This window comes from Thamnophis elegans, chromosome 15 (assembly GCF_009769535.1).
Source record: "Thamnophis elegans isolate rThaEle1 chromosome 15, rThaEle1.pri, whole genome shotgun sequence".
In the NCBI taxonomy this organism is placed as follows: Eukaryota; Metazoa; Chordata; class Lepidosauria; order Squamata; family Colubridae; genus Thamnophis; species Thamnophis elegans.
This window is the reverse complement of record NC_045555.1, coordinates 3,000,797-3,014,494: the sequence shown is the minus strand read 5'-3', so window position 1 is coordinate 3,014,494 and position 13,698 is coordinate 3,000,797. Positions and strand designations below refer to the sequence as shown.

Sequence of the window (13,698 nt, the reverse complement as noted above, 5' to 3'; positions counted from 1 at the left end):
TCCGCCGTGCACATGCGCGCCAGCAAGCTGGGTCTTTGCTGGTGCTGGAGCACTGGAAAACAGTCCGAAAAACATCATGAAGACAGCCCCAAAAACGCCCTGAAATTAGCTTGGAAAACAGCCTGAAAATCCCCCCCCCAAAAAACCCTGAAAACAGGCCAAATAGTCCTGAAAATGGACTGAAAAATGCTTGAAAATGGACCAAAAAAAACCTCCTGAAACAGCCCGAAATCACCCTGAAAATGGCCCTATAAATACCCTGAAAAACCCCAAAACAGCCAAAAACTGGTATGAAAATGGACCGAAAAAGTCCTGAAAACAGCCTGAAAAAACCCCCAAAACACCCTGAAAACAGCCCAAAAAAGTCCTGCAAATAGCCCACAAAGTCCTGAAAACGGACTGAAAACGCTTGAAAACAGACCAAAAAACCTCCTGAAAACAGCCCCAAAAACACCCTGAAAATCGCCCCCAAAACACCCTGAAAAACACCCTGAAAACAGACCAAAAACGGCCTGAAAACAGCCTGAAAAATGGCCTGAAAATCCCGAAAATGGCAAAAATACCAGCCAAAAACAGGCATGTGTGCCAGGTGCCGGCGCCTGGAGGCTCAGCGGGCTGAGATGGTCAGCCAGTTCCAGGCCATGATGCAGCCCCACTGGAACGAGGCCCTCCGGCTCTTTGCCACCAATGGTGCTTCCCTCCAGCCTTCGCCCAAAGCCCCCAGCAGGAGGCTGAAGCAGACCCCAAGTTGGGATTTCTGCCCCCCTCCGACCCCCACAAAAAGACCCCGAAGGGGAGACTCTCTGCAGCAAACACAAGCATTCATTGCACGTATCCGTCCCAGGGGAGGCGTAGTTTGAGGACCCCTGATTTAGTGCAATATAAAAAAGGCAAATCATTTTTCTGCAGACCACCAAAAGTTTATCGCGGACCCCCAGTTGGGGACGGCTGCTCAGAGAGACACCCAGGACTGGATCTGCAGTTCTGGATAAGCTGCTGCTTAAACAAAGATGCTTCCGGAACGATAAAAAAATTGAATGCAGCTTACCAAACGTACCACAGGCTTGTCCAGCTGGTGCCTTGTTCGGAACATCTGCCAGAGAAGGAAGTCACCGATCACTAATCAATCACTTGACCCAGCTTGACACACACACACACACACGCACACACACACACACACACAGATAACAACCTGATCCAGCTCACCCACACCCACAGCAAACAAAAAAGAAGGGAGGCAGAGATTTTGTCACTTCCAGTTTGGAGGTGAGTAATTGGAAGGCAGGAAACGCAACAATAGACCACCTTTTAAGTATTTGAAAATTTATGCACAGGTAGTTCTCGACTTATAGCCATTCGTTTAGTGCAATAGCAATAGCAATAGCAATAGCAGTAGACTTATATACCGCTTCATAGGCCTTTCAGGCCTCTCTAAGCGGTTTACAGAGAGTCAGCATATTGCCCCCAACAATCTGGGTCCTCATTTTACCCACCTCGGAAGGATGGAAGGCTGAGTCAACCCTGAGCCGGTGAGATTTGAACCGCTGACCTGCTGATCTAGCAGTAGCCTGCAGTGCTGCATTTAACCACTGCGCCACCTTGGCTCCTCCTTTAGTGGCCAAAGTTCCAACGGCACTGAAAAAACATGACTTACGACCAGTTTTCAGGCTTACCACCTCATTCGGTCACATCATCAAAATTCAGACGCTGCACAGATGACTCTTATTTATGACGGTTGCAGTCTCCTGGCCGGGGGGGGGGTGTCACGTGAGTCCCGTTTGCAGTCTTCTGACAAGCCAAATCAACGGGGAAACCTGATTCACTTAATGGCCGTGTGACTGACTTAACAACTGAAGAGATTCACTTAACAACAGCGGCAAGGAAAGGCCATAAAAATGGGCCCAAACTCACTTTTAAACAAATGGCTCAGCTAATGACTGAGGTTTTGGGCTCACGTTGTGGTCGAAAGTCGAGGACTTCCTGTGTGTACCTACTCAAAGATGACACTTAAAATTTACTCACTCTTGGTGGCCGGTGCAGAGGATCTCACAAAAGGAAGGCAGAGCCTGACGGAGAGGAGGAAAATAGATTATTAAGCACAGAACAGGAAGACAAGAAGGCAAATTCTGGATCTTGATTTGGTGGCTCTTAAAAACAGACAGCAGCTAAAACAACTCTGTTGATCTGATGGGTTTGAGAATCAGACTCAAGTACTACAGTACCAATCGTCCACAACTCGGATCTCCCTGAGAGGTTCACAAAATTATACCCCGATACTCAAGTTTTCCTGCCTTGAGTTCTTAAATTAATTACTTTTCTGGATTTACAGAATGACCAGAGGAGAGTTTCAATTCATATTTAGAATAGAATAGAATAGAATAGAATAGAATAGAATAAATAGAATAGAATAGAAATACAGTAGAGGAGTAGGGTAGGGTAGGGTAGGGTAGAATAGAGTAGGGTAGGGTAATTTCCAATTTCCAATTTATTTTCATTTCATTTCATTTATTTGACATTTATAGGCCGCCCTTTTCTCTGAGGGGACTCAAGGCGGCTTACAATTTGTAGGAAGGGAGTGCAAGACAAAACACAAAAAGAAAATGTGAAATATAATAAAATAAAACAATAAAACACAACATTCATTCAGCATTCGGGTGGGGCGAGATTAGGGTCTTATCCCCAGGCCTGACGGGATAGCCAGATCTTAAGGGCTGTGCGGAAGGTCTGGACGGTGGTGAGGGTACGAATCTCCACGGGGAGATCGTTCCAAAGCGTCGGAGCTGCTACTGAGAAGGCTCTCCTCCGCGTAGTCGCCAGTCGCACTGACTGGCGGATGGAATTCGGAGGAGGCCAACTCTATGCGATCTGATGGGACGGAGGGAGGTAATCGGCAGAAGGCGGTCTCTCAAATAGTCAGATCGACTACCATGGAGGGCTTTATGAATGGTAAGTAGCACCTTGAAGTGCACCCGGAGATCAACAGGTAGCCAGCGCCGCTCACAGAGGATCGGTGTTATGTGGGCGAACCGTGGTGCGCCCACGATCACTCGCGCGGCTGCATTCTACAAATTTATTAGTATTTGTATGCTGCCCACTCCCATTGGGACTCTGGGCGGCTTACAGGCAAGACGAACATATATTAAAAAATTTAAGATAAAAATATAAGTGTTAAAAATATCAACAACATGCATACAGTTGGAGTGGGGCTGGATACTACTCAACAGCCCCAGGCCTGCCGGAACAGCCAGGTCTTCGTGGCTTTTCGGAAGGCCAGAAGGGTGGTAAGGGTCCGGATCTCTACGGGGAGATAGCAGTAATAGCAGTAACAGTAGACTTATATACCGCTTCATAGGGCTTTCAGGCCTCTCTAAGCGGTTTACAGAGTCAGCATATCGCCCCCAACAACAATCCGGGTCCTCATTTTATCCACCTCGGAAGGATGGAAGGCTGAGTCAACCCTGAGCCGGTGAGATTTGAACTGCTGAACTGCTGATCTAGCAGTCAGCCTGCAGTGCTGCATTTAACCACTGCGCCACCTTGGCTCAAGATCGTTCCATAGGGCCGGAGCAGCTACAGAGAAGGCCCTTCCCCGGGGACCCAGGGGTATAATAGAGTAGAGTAGAGTAGAGTAGAGTAGAGTAGGGTAGGGTAGGGTAGGGTAAGGTAGGGTAGGGTAGGATAGAATAGAATAGAATAACAGAGTTGGAAGGGACCTTGGAAGGGACCTTGGAGGTCTTCTAGTCCAACCCCCTGCTCAGGCAGGAATCCCTATGCCATTACTGAGGGATTAAATTCAATCAATAATTCAAACCCTGTAAAACAAGCCAAAGTTAAAAAAAAATCAACCCAGCATCCTTCACAAATGCAGATGCTAAGCCCAATGTTTTTCAACGGTTGGCCCCTTGAAGATATGCGGACTTCAACTCCCAGAATCCCCCATGCCTGGGGAATTCTGGGAGTCGAAGTCCACATGATCTTCCAGCGGCCAAGGTTGAGAAATCCTGCTGCATTGGCTTGGGGACAAACTCAAAACAATGATGTGTGAACACAACACAAACGCACTGCTGGACTTTTAATTCAAAACATTTAGAAAACGGGTTTGTTCTGGACTCCAAACCCTGTTCGTTCTGCCCGGAAGTTCTTCCCTAACCAGAATTCGACTCCATGACAAAGAAAACCCTGCTGTTTATTCACTCAACCTAAAATGCACATCCTTCACTGCTCTACAAAAAATAAGAATAAAGAGACGGGACTATGCAGGAACTGGGTATGTCTAGTATTATGAAAAGAAGGACCAGGGGAGACATGATAGCAGCATTCCAATATCTCAGGGGCTGCCACAAAGAAGAGGGAGTCAAGCTATTCTCCAAGGCACCTGAGGGCAGGACAAGAAGCAATGGGTGGAAACTAATCAAGGACAGAAGCAACCTAGAACTGAGGAGAAATTTCCTGACAGTGAGAAGAATTAATCAGTGGAACAACTTGGCCTCCAGAAGTTTGAATGCTCCAACACTGGAGGTTTTTAAGAAGAGGTTGGATATCCATTTGTCTGAATTGGTGCAGGGTCTCCTGCCTAAGCAGGGGGTTGGACTAGAAGATCTCTAAGGTCCCTTCCAACTCTGTTATTCTATTCTATTTCTATTGTGTTCCCCGTAACTATAGTGTGAAAGTTGGACGTTAAAAAAAGCAGGACAGGAAGAAAATGGGCTTTTTTGAGATGCGGTGCCAGGGGAAGGCGCCTGCGCATTCCTTGGACGGCAAAGCTGACCAGCATCATAATATAATACAGGCAGCCCTCATCCTACGACCACAACTGAGTCTCAAAGGGGGGGTTGGACTAGAAGACCTCCAAGGTCCCTTCCAATTCTGTTATTCTCTTCTCTTCTCTCTTCTCTTCTATTTTACTTATTCTCTTCTATTTTCTATTCTATTTTCTCTTCTCTTCTCTTTCTATTCTATACTCTGTTCTCTTCTGTTCTCACCTCTTCTCTTCTCTATTCTATTTTCTCTTTTCTCTTCTCTTCTTTTTTACTTATACTCTTCTCTTCTATTTTCTATTCTATTCTATATTCTGTTCTCTTTTCTTCTCCTATTCTCTTCTATATTCTATTCTATTCTATTCTATTCTATTCTATTCTATTCTATGTTCTCTTCTATCTTCTCTTCTCTAATCTATTTTATGTTCTCTTCTCTTCTATTTTACTTATTCTTTTCTATTCTTTTCTATTCTCTATTCTATTTTCTCTTCTCTTCTATTTTCTCTTCTCTTCTATTTTCTCTTCTCTTCTATTTTACTTATACTTTTCTATTCTTTTCTATTCTCTATTCTATTTTCTCTTCTCTTTTCTATTTATTCTATTTCTCTTCTCTTCTATTTTACTTATACTTTTCTCTTCTATTTTCTACTCTATTCTATATTCTGTTCTTTTCATTTCTTCTCTCTTCTATTCTGTTCTCTTCTCTTCTATATTCTCTTCTATTTTTTCTCTTCTCTTCTATCTGCTCTTCTCTTCTTTATTTTATTTTATGTTCTCTTCTCTCTCCTCTCCTCTTCTTATTCCCTATTCTATCCTACTCTACTCTTTCTCCGGGACTCTAAAGCAAGTCGCTTTTACAGATGGGATTTCTGGACGCGCTAGAAAGGGGGCGCTGGGGGTATTTCACAAGAGACGCGCACCCGAAGGATGGACCCGGGTTTTCGGCGGTCGTGAGAACCCAGCTTTCTCCCCCCTCCACCCACCCGCGAGCATCCCCCGAGAGGCGGCTGTGATCGAAAGCCCCGGGGAGCGGGGAAAGCCACTCACCTGCGCCCCGATGGCGGCCGCCCAGAGGACGGGAGAGGAGAGCCGGCTGGCTGGGCGGCTGGAAGAAGCCATGGGCAGCGGGGAGGAAGAGGCTGAGCGGCCTCCAGGGCCCGCCGAGGCCGCCTTTGTCTCGGACGCCGGCCCAAGAGCGCCGCCGATCGCGCAGGAGAGTCCAAAGGGGACGCTTAGCGAAGGAGAGTCGTCGGCCAGAAGCCACGCCTCTCCCTGACAGGCCACGCCCACGCCCAGCTTCAAGAGAGAGAGGGAGAGGGGGGGAGAGGGGGGGGGAGAGAGAGAGAGAGAGAGAGAGAGAGAGAACGCCCGCCGTTCCAAACGGGTTGGTTTCCACCGGCGCTTTCTGTCTAATTGGGGGAGGGGGACACGGAGGCGCGGAGCCATTGATCAGAAGGTGGGGGATCAGGAGGATGGGTTTGGCAGTCAAGGACACCCCCCCCCGCCCCCGCAATCCCTGACTAAGCCTCTATTGTCCAATGACTTTTATCGGTCTGTTTGTCTATTCAACCATCCATCCGTATCTATCTATCTATCTATCTATCTATCATCTATCTATCTATCTATCATCTATCTAATTATCTATCTATCTATCTATCTATCTATCTATCTATCATCTATCTAATTATCTATCTATCTATTTATCTATCATCTATCTAATTATCTATCTATCTATCTATCTATCTATCATCTATCTATCTATCTATCTATCATCTATCTAATTATCTATCTATCTATCTATCTATCTATCTATCATCTATCTAATTATCTATCTATCTATCTATCTATCATCTATCTAATTATCTATCTATCTATTTATCTATCATCTATCTAATTATCTATCTATCTATCTATCTATCTATCATCTATCTATCTATCATCTATCTAATTATCTATCTATCTATCTATCATCTATCTAATTATCTATCTATCTATCTATCTATCATCTATCTAATTATCTATCTATCTATCTATCATCTATCTAATTATCTATCTATCTATTTATCTATCTATGTAATTATCTATTTATCTATCAATCAATCTATCTATCATCTATCTATCTATCTATCTATATCCATCCATCCATCCATCCATCCATCATCCCTGTCTGTGTGTCTTTCTGTCCAACCATCCATCCATTTGTATCTCTTCTATTTTCTATTTCTATCCTACCCATCTGTCTGTCTGTTTGTCTTTCTATCTGTCTGTCTGTCTATCATCCATCCATCCATCCATCCATCCATCCATCCATCCATATCTGTCTGTCTTTCTTTCTGTCTGTCTGTCTGTCCATCCATTTGTATCTCTTTATCTCCTATTTCTATCCTATCCATCCGTCCATCCATCTCTGTTTATCTATCTATCTATCTATCTATCCATCCATCCATCCCTGTCTGTCCGTCCGTCCGTCCATCCATCCATCCATCCATTTGTATCTCTTCTATCTTCTATCTATTTCTATCCTATCCATCCATCTATCCATCCCTGTCTGTCTGTCTGTCCGACCATCCATCCATCCATCCCTGTCTGTCCATCCATCCATCCATCCATTTGTATCTCTTTTATCTTCTATCTATTTCTATCCTATCCATCCATCTATCCATCTGTCTATCTATCTGTCTATCCATCCATCCAACCATCCATCCATCCTGCTGTCCAGAACCATCAATCAAGAGCATTGCCTCTCCCTCCAAGACCTGGATCTCTTCTCCAGCTGCCCTTCCCAAGAGAGGCTGAGCCTTAGCTATACTTATTTATTCATTTCAAACACCAATAGAGCCACCCACCTTACATCGGAAGTCTAAGAGACTCCCGGCGGACAGTTAAAATGACAGTAATATATCATTAACACATACCCTAGAGGTCTATGAAAACCACAAGCATTAAAACATGGCATCATTAAGTTCTCTCGTCAATTCCGCCCGGTCCGCTGATGATACAATACAATACAATACAATAGCAGAATTGGAAGGGACGTTGGAGGTCTTCTAGTCCAACCCTCTGCCTAGGCAGGAAACCCTATACCGTTTCAGACAAATGGCTATCCAACATCTTCTTAAAGACTTCCAGTGTTGAGACATTCACAACTTCTGGAGGCAACTTCTGTTCCACTGATTAATTGTTCTGACTGTCAGGAAATTTCTCCTCAGTTCTAAGTTGCTTCTCTCCTTGATTAGTTTCCATCCATTGCTTCTTGTTCTGCCCTCAGATGCTTTGGAGAATAGTTTGACCCCCCCTCCACTTCTTTGTGGCAGCCCCTGAGATATTGGAAGACTTCTATCATGTCTCCCCTGGTCCTTCTTTTCATTAAACTAGACATACCCAGTTCCTACAATTGTTCTTCGTATGTTTTAGCCTCCAGTCCTCTCATCTCTACGATGTTACTTAGATGGGTGGTGAAACATCTGCAAGAACACCACCAAGCTCAGAGAGCATCAAGGACCCCACACACACAGTTGTCCTCCTCCTCCACTCCTCAAAACCCACTCCTTTCCAGCACTGATGATGTTACAAGTGGGGAAAAAGACACTGGAAACATGGAGGCTGCTTGGAAAGATGGTTTAATGGTGGACAGGATCACATGGCTTGACTCCTGAACAGAAAAGGGGGTTCACATGTTTCCAGGTGTTGGGTGAAGAAGAAAAAAGAGGGAAAGGGGGCTTACTGAGAGTTTTTATACTCTCTGTTCGGCCCCACCCTCTCTGTTTCCTCTTCCTGTGAAGGAAATGTATTCTGATTGGTTGTCAGAGGCAGGGGGGTCTTAGCTAACTTTGTAGGTTGTGTGTCTTTTGAGCCTCAAGGTTGGTTGAGCATTGATTTTTCCCAGGTGCCCTGTTGGTGAAATGGGTAATTGGCTAATACTATCATGCCTTAATCCCATCACCCTGGAGCTGAAGGGGTGAGAGAGAGAGAGATCTTTGTTATGTAGAATAGACTGGTTCAGGCCTTTTAATGGCCCATTGACAAAGGTGGGGGCTATTAAGAGTTTTATGCCTAAAATCATGTTTCTCCATTTCTCATCCAGGGAAAATATAACATTCTTGCCTTTTCAATATTTCCCAGGGTATTTCATTTTTTCTAGGAGGAGGGGTGGGTGCTAACTTGCTACACCTAGAGGGGGCTTTTAAAAACAGTCTCCCTTTGGATCAGAAAAAGCTTACCTCTCTGCTCTGGTGGTGGTGGTGGTGGGTGAGAAGACCACCAATTCACACGCTGGAAAATCTTTCTTGAGGCAGCCCTTGATGGAAAGGAAAAAGCATGTGAAGAGGTGGGGTTACAGCAAGGGAGAAAACGAGAATTCTGGCTCTTTTTAAAAAATTAGTATTAAGGCCAAGACCTCGGTAGCCACCTTAATTGGGGGGGGGGATGGGGGAAATCCCACCACAATTTCACAACATAAATTAGGCTCAACTGGGTGGTGGTTTTCTCCCTGCCCCTCGTATTGACCCATCTTTGAATCTACTTTAGCCAACGTTCAGCGTAGAGGAAAGAAGTGTCTGAAATGATCTATCGGGTTTCCTGCCTGAGCAAGGGGTCAGACTAGAAGACCTCCAAGATACCTCCAACTCTGTTATTCTATTTGATTCGATTCTGGAGCCAACCAGAAGTCCGGTTCCCCCCACCAGAGTCTCCTCCTAGCATGGCGTCCTTTTTCTTCTATCTACCCTAACCGAAAGCCCTATCCATTTTGGAGCCCACCGGCGACAGGGAGCCGCAGCAGAGGGATGAAAGAGCCACATGTGGCTCCAGAGCCACACAGGTTGCTGACCCTTGGGCTAAATATACCTACCTTCTTTCATGCAACATGCCAAGTGACAAACAGGCCGACGCATTTTTAAAAAGCCTGTCGGAACTGCCAAAAAAAGTCCTGCTCTTTCGTTTTTCTAAAACTGCCTTATGTTTCTGGCTCTCTCTCTCTCTCTCTTTTTTTTTTGAAAAGGGGAGGGAATAAAATAAAAGCCCCGGTGCTTGTTGTGTTTCAGAAAGTATACGGCTGTTATTTTAAGGCTTCCCAGCAGCCCCAGAATTGTGTATTTTATATCGGGTTGTGCTTTTGCAAGAGAGCCACACAGATCTGCGTGTGGGCAGGGAGGGAGCTGAAACGCAATGGAAAAACGCATGGTAATAAACTGTTTTCCTAGGTTTCAATAACTCACCCCCGGACCTGTTTGGCTGCTCGTGAGTCTTTCAAAAGGAAGGAAATGGGGAAACTGAGGCCTGGCAGGCATGTGCCGCATCTGGGCAGAATGACGTTTTCTTTTGTCGCTGAACAGGAATTGGGATTTGCCTATTTTCAAATTTGCGGGGAACCTTTTCAAAGGGGATTCCATTAAAACCTACCCAGTCAGGCTGCAGGCGGGTTTCAGCGGCTTCTCAGGGTGGACGACGCAAAGGATCTCCAGCAGGGAATGGTATTAAAAAAAAAAAAGGAGATTTGCATAAATCACACTGTAGGTCTAAAGGGAGATGATCGGCATTCCTGTTAGCATTATCTCCATCTTCAGGATCTTAAAAATGGAGGAAAAGAAATGTAAAGTATGTCAGAAGGCCCTGTTAAATATAAAAACCAAGGCGTGCTGACGTCATTCCGAGCTCTCTGCCTTCGTTTATTATTTTTTCTCCCATCTTTATTACTTTGTAAGTAAGACACAAACGTAGATAATGCTCCTTCTTCCTCTTATTTTTTTTTAATGTCGGCATCAGGCCTGCAACCATCTTTTCTTTTGGATCTTTGGCCTGCCACACTTTCTATTCCTCTGCTATGCATTTCCTATGGTGGGAATATGGGAGGGGGGAGGAATTGTATGGAGTTAGATGAGATGTAGCCATAACAAAATTCCTTTCTAGAAAGCCAAGGTCATCTTTTGTCTCTGCACCTCCTGCACCTGACCGGAACTGGATGGATGGAATCGAGAGATTCTAGAACGGCACTCTATACATGCTCTGAAGCCTGTTGCTCTTATCCAGGTTCCATTGGTAGCCACAAAAAAGTCCCTGAATTCAACAGGAATTATTTTGAAACACAGCATCTCCTTTAAGATCATGAGATTTTTTTTTTTTAAAAAGGGTCTTTTAACCAAAGGGTGGTTTAAACATGAATCATTTCTTTGTGTTTCCAAAATGTGAAACTTTGCAATGCCAAAGGAAATATGTATGAATGAGCAAAGTGTTTGATCAACAGAAACGACAATGGGAGGAAAACCAACCGATAGCTGGAGGTAAATATTATTTGGATTATGTCATTAAAGAGAGCTGATTCCTATCTATCCATTATGGGCACAAGGTGTTGACTATTTATACCTTCGCTTGCGAAATTGGAGGTGACCTGAATTTTCTTAGCTAATAAAAATTCCACTTAGCTCCTATATAACTCAGCCGGTTCCAGGCACAAGTTCCCACGAGCTTTATCTCAATCTTGTTGATTCCTCGGTTTCTGTTTCTTTAAATCTGTGTTTTATCAGATTGCCTGGGGGGGGAACGCTTAAATTTCTTCCGCCTTCAGTTAGAAAAATATGAACATGTTTCTAGGCCTCAAGATAAAAAAATATTGGGCTAAAATATATAGGTGGCTGGAAAAGATCATACGACAACATATTGACTTAAAACCTGAAATATATTTGATTGTTCATGTTATAACAGCAGATAGGATTGTATATGCACAAAATTGGAAAAGCAAAGAGATTTCTACAGAGGAGAATGTGATTAGGAAAATATATAAGGAAATAAACAGATTGACACTGAGAAGGAACAAACTAATTATTATACAATTTGGGAATCTTTTTACCGGTGATTAGAGAATAGACATAAGAATTAATAGTAAAAGAAGTTATCAAAAGTATAGAAAATGTATTAATAGTTAATATAACTAATGGAGTTAAATAATTTACAATGGGATTGTTGTAATATTAGATGCTTAAGGTATTGGAAATAAGCTAAGATGGGATTAAATAATGAATAAGACTGTATATTTTAATGTTGGCACAAAATATTTGTACCCAGATGACACGCTGGTTAATGGAAAATGGATTGTTTATATATATAAAAATAAAACAAAACATGCAGTTTCTGGGAAATGTCAAATGAAAATTGCAGGTGCCAAAGGGCATTCAATCAGGTGATGAGTGAGTAAGGAAGGGACGTGTCTTCTTTTTGGTCATAGATCCCAGTGTTATTAAAGGGTTAATAACACCAGCTTAGTGAATTAATGAAGCCATTAATCATTTGGAATAGAAGGGGAATTTCCCAACTGAAGTGTGTAACAGAAATAATGCCGACAGATAACCGGATTCGGATGGCTGTTGAGAAACACTGATGATGTTACTTAGATTGGTAATGAAATGTCTTCAAGAAAAACCACCAAGCTCAGAGAGCATCAAGGACCTCACCGTCTTCTCACTCCTCCTCTGTCACTCCCTTCTAGCATTGATGGTGTTATCTACTTGGGTTATGAGATGTCTTCAAGAAAACCACCTTCTTCTTCTTCTTCTTCTTCTTCTTCTTCTTCTTCTTCTTCTTCTTCTTCTTCTTCTTCTTCTTCTTCTCCTCCTCCTCCTCCTCCTCCTCCTCCTCCTCCTCCTCCCCCCCCCCCACAAACCCCACTCCCTTCTAGGCTCTAGCACTGATGATGTTACCTAGTTTGGTAATAAATGCCTGCAAGAAAACCATCCAATTCAGAAAGCACCAAGGATCCCACAGGAAAAAAACAACGGTTGCCCATTTGATAAGAAATTACGGGAAATTCCCTTTTTGTAGTTTTGATTGATTGATTGAGCTGCTTGTGCCATTCATCCTCTGGAGCAGTTCTCCCCCCCCCCCCCAGCTTTTTTTTTTTAAATCCCCACGATGCAGCGTTCTAGTCAAAAGAAAAGGAGAAAAAAAAATTACTTTTAACCAGATAAACTATCAATGTTGGAAAACTAAAGGTGAAAGCTAGGATTACAGGAAGGAGAGGAGCCTGAGACATTTGTTTTTTAACCACGTTGATACCTGTGAAGGAAGTTTGTCGCAACACAAAGAAACTGGAAAATTTATCAAAGCTATTTATCTCACCGTTTTTGTTTTCAATTGGCAATTGAAAACAGCAGCTGCCAAAAAAGCCAACACAGTTCTAGGCTGCATAAACAGAGGGATAGAATCAAGATCATGTGAAGTGTTGATGCTACTTTATAAGGCCTTGGGAAGGCCACACTTGGAATATTTGCATTCATTTTTGGTCACCACGATGTAGACAAGATGTGGAAACTCTAGAAAGAGTGCAGAGAAGAGCAAAAAAGAGGATTAGGAGACTGGAGAATAAAAGAGATGAAGAACAGTTGCAGGAACCGGTATGTCTAATTTAATGAAAAGAAGGACTAGGGGAGACGTGATAGCAGTGTTCCAATATCTCAGGGGCTGCCCCAAAGAAGAGGGAGTCAAGCTATTCTCCAAGGCACCTGAGTGTAGAACAAGAAGCAATGGGTGGAAATTAATCAAGGAGAGAAGCAACTTAGAACTGAGGAGGAATTTCCTGACAGAACAATTAATCAGTGGAACAGAAGTTGTGAATGCCCCAAAACTGGAAGTTTTTAAGAACATGTTGGATAGCCATTTGTCTGAAGTGGTATAGGGTTTCTGCCTAGGCAGGGGGTTGGACTAGAAGACCTCCAAGGTCCCTTCCAACTCTGCTATTCTATATTCTAATTAAGATCCTCCTGGGTAACCACAGGGCAATGCCGGATCAGATAACCTTGGCAGACCACTGAACTGGACGAATCCTCTCTCTCGTTTCATTTGCTCCTAGTTGTTCAGAAATTGGAAGTATTGCACCATGATCATCATAAAATGTGAAACCAGTTCCCCCAAAGCATCTGAGGGAGGCAGGGGGGGCGGTGCAAAGGTGTGA

General features: G+C 43.6%; 1 long non-coding RNA gene across 1 annotated transcript; it reads right to left on the bottom strand.

Annotated features, from left to right (window-relative positions):
• Window positions 1-1,036: 1,036 nt before the first annotated feature.
• LOC116518341 lies at window positions 1,037-5,992 on the bottom strand. The gene is made up of 3 exons (XR_004256545.1): window positions 5,805-5,992; window positions 2,023-2,066; window positions 1,037-1,093 (listed from the first exon to the last, which is right to left on the bottom strand). It is a non-coding gene; the product is annotated as an uncharacterized LOC116518341 (long non-coding RNA).
• Between the last annotated feature and the right edge of the window lie 7,706 nt (window positions 5,993-13,698).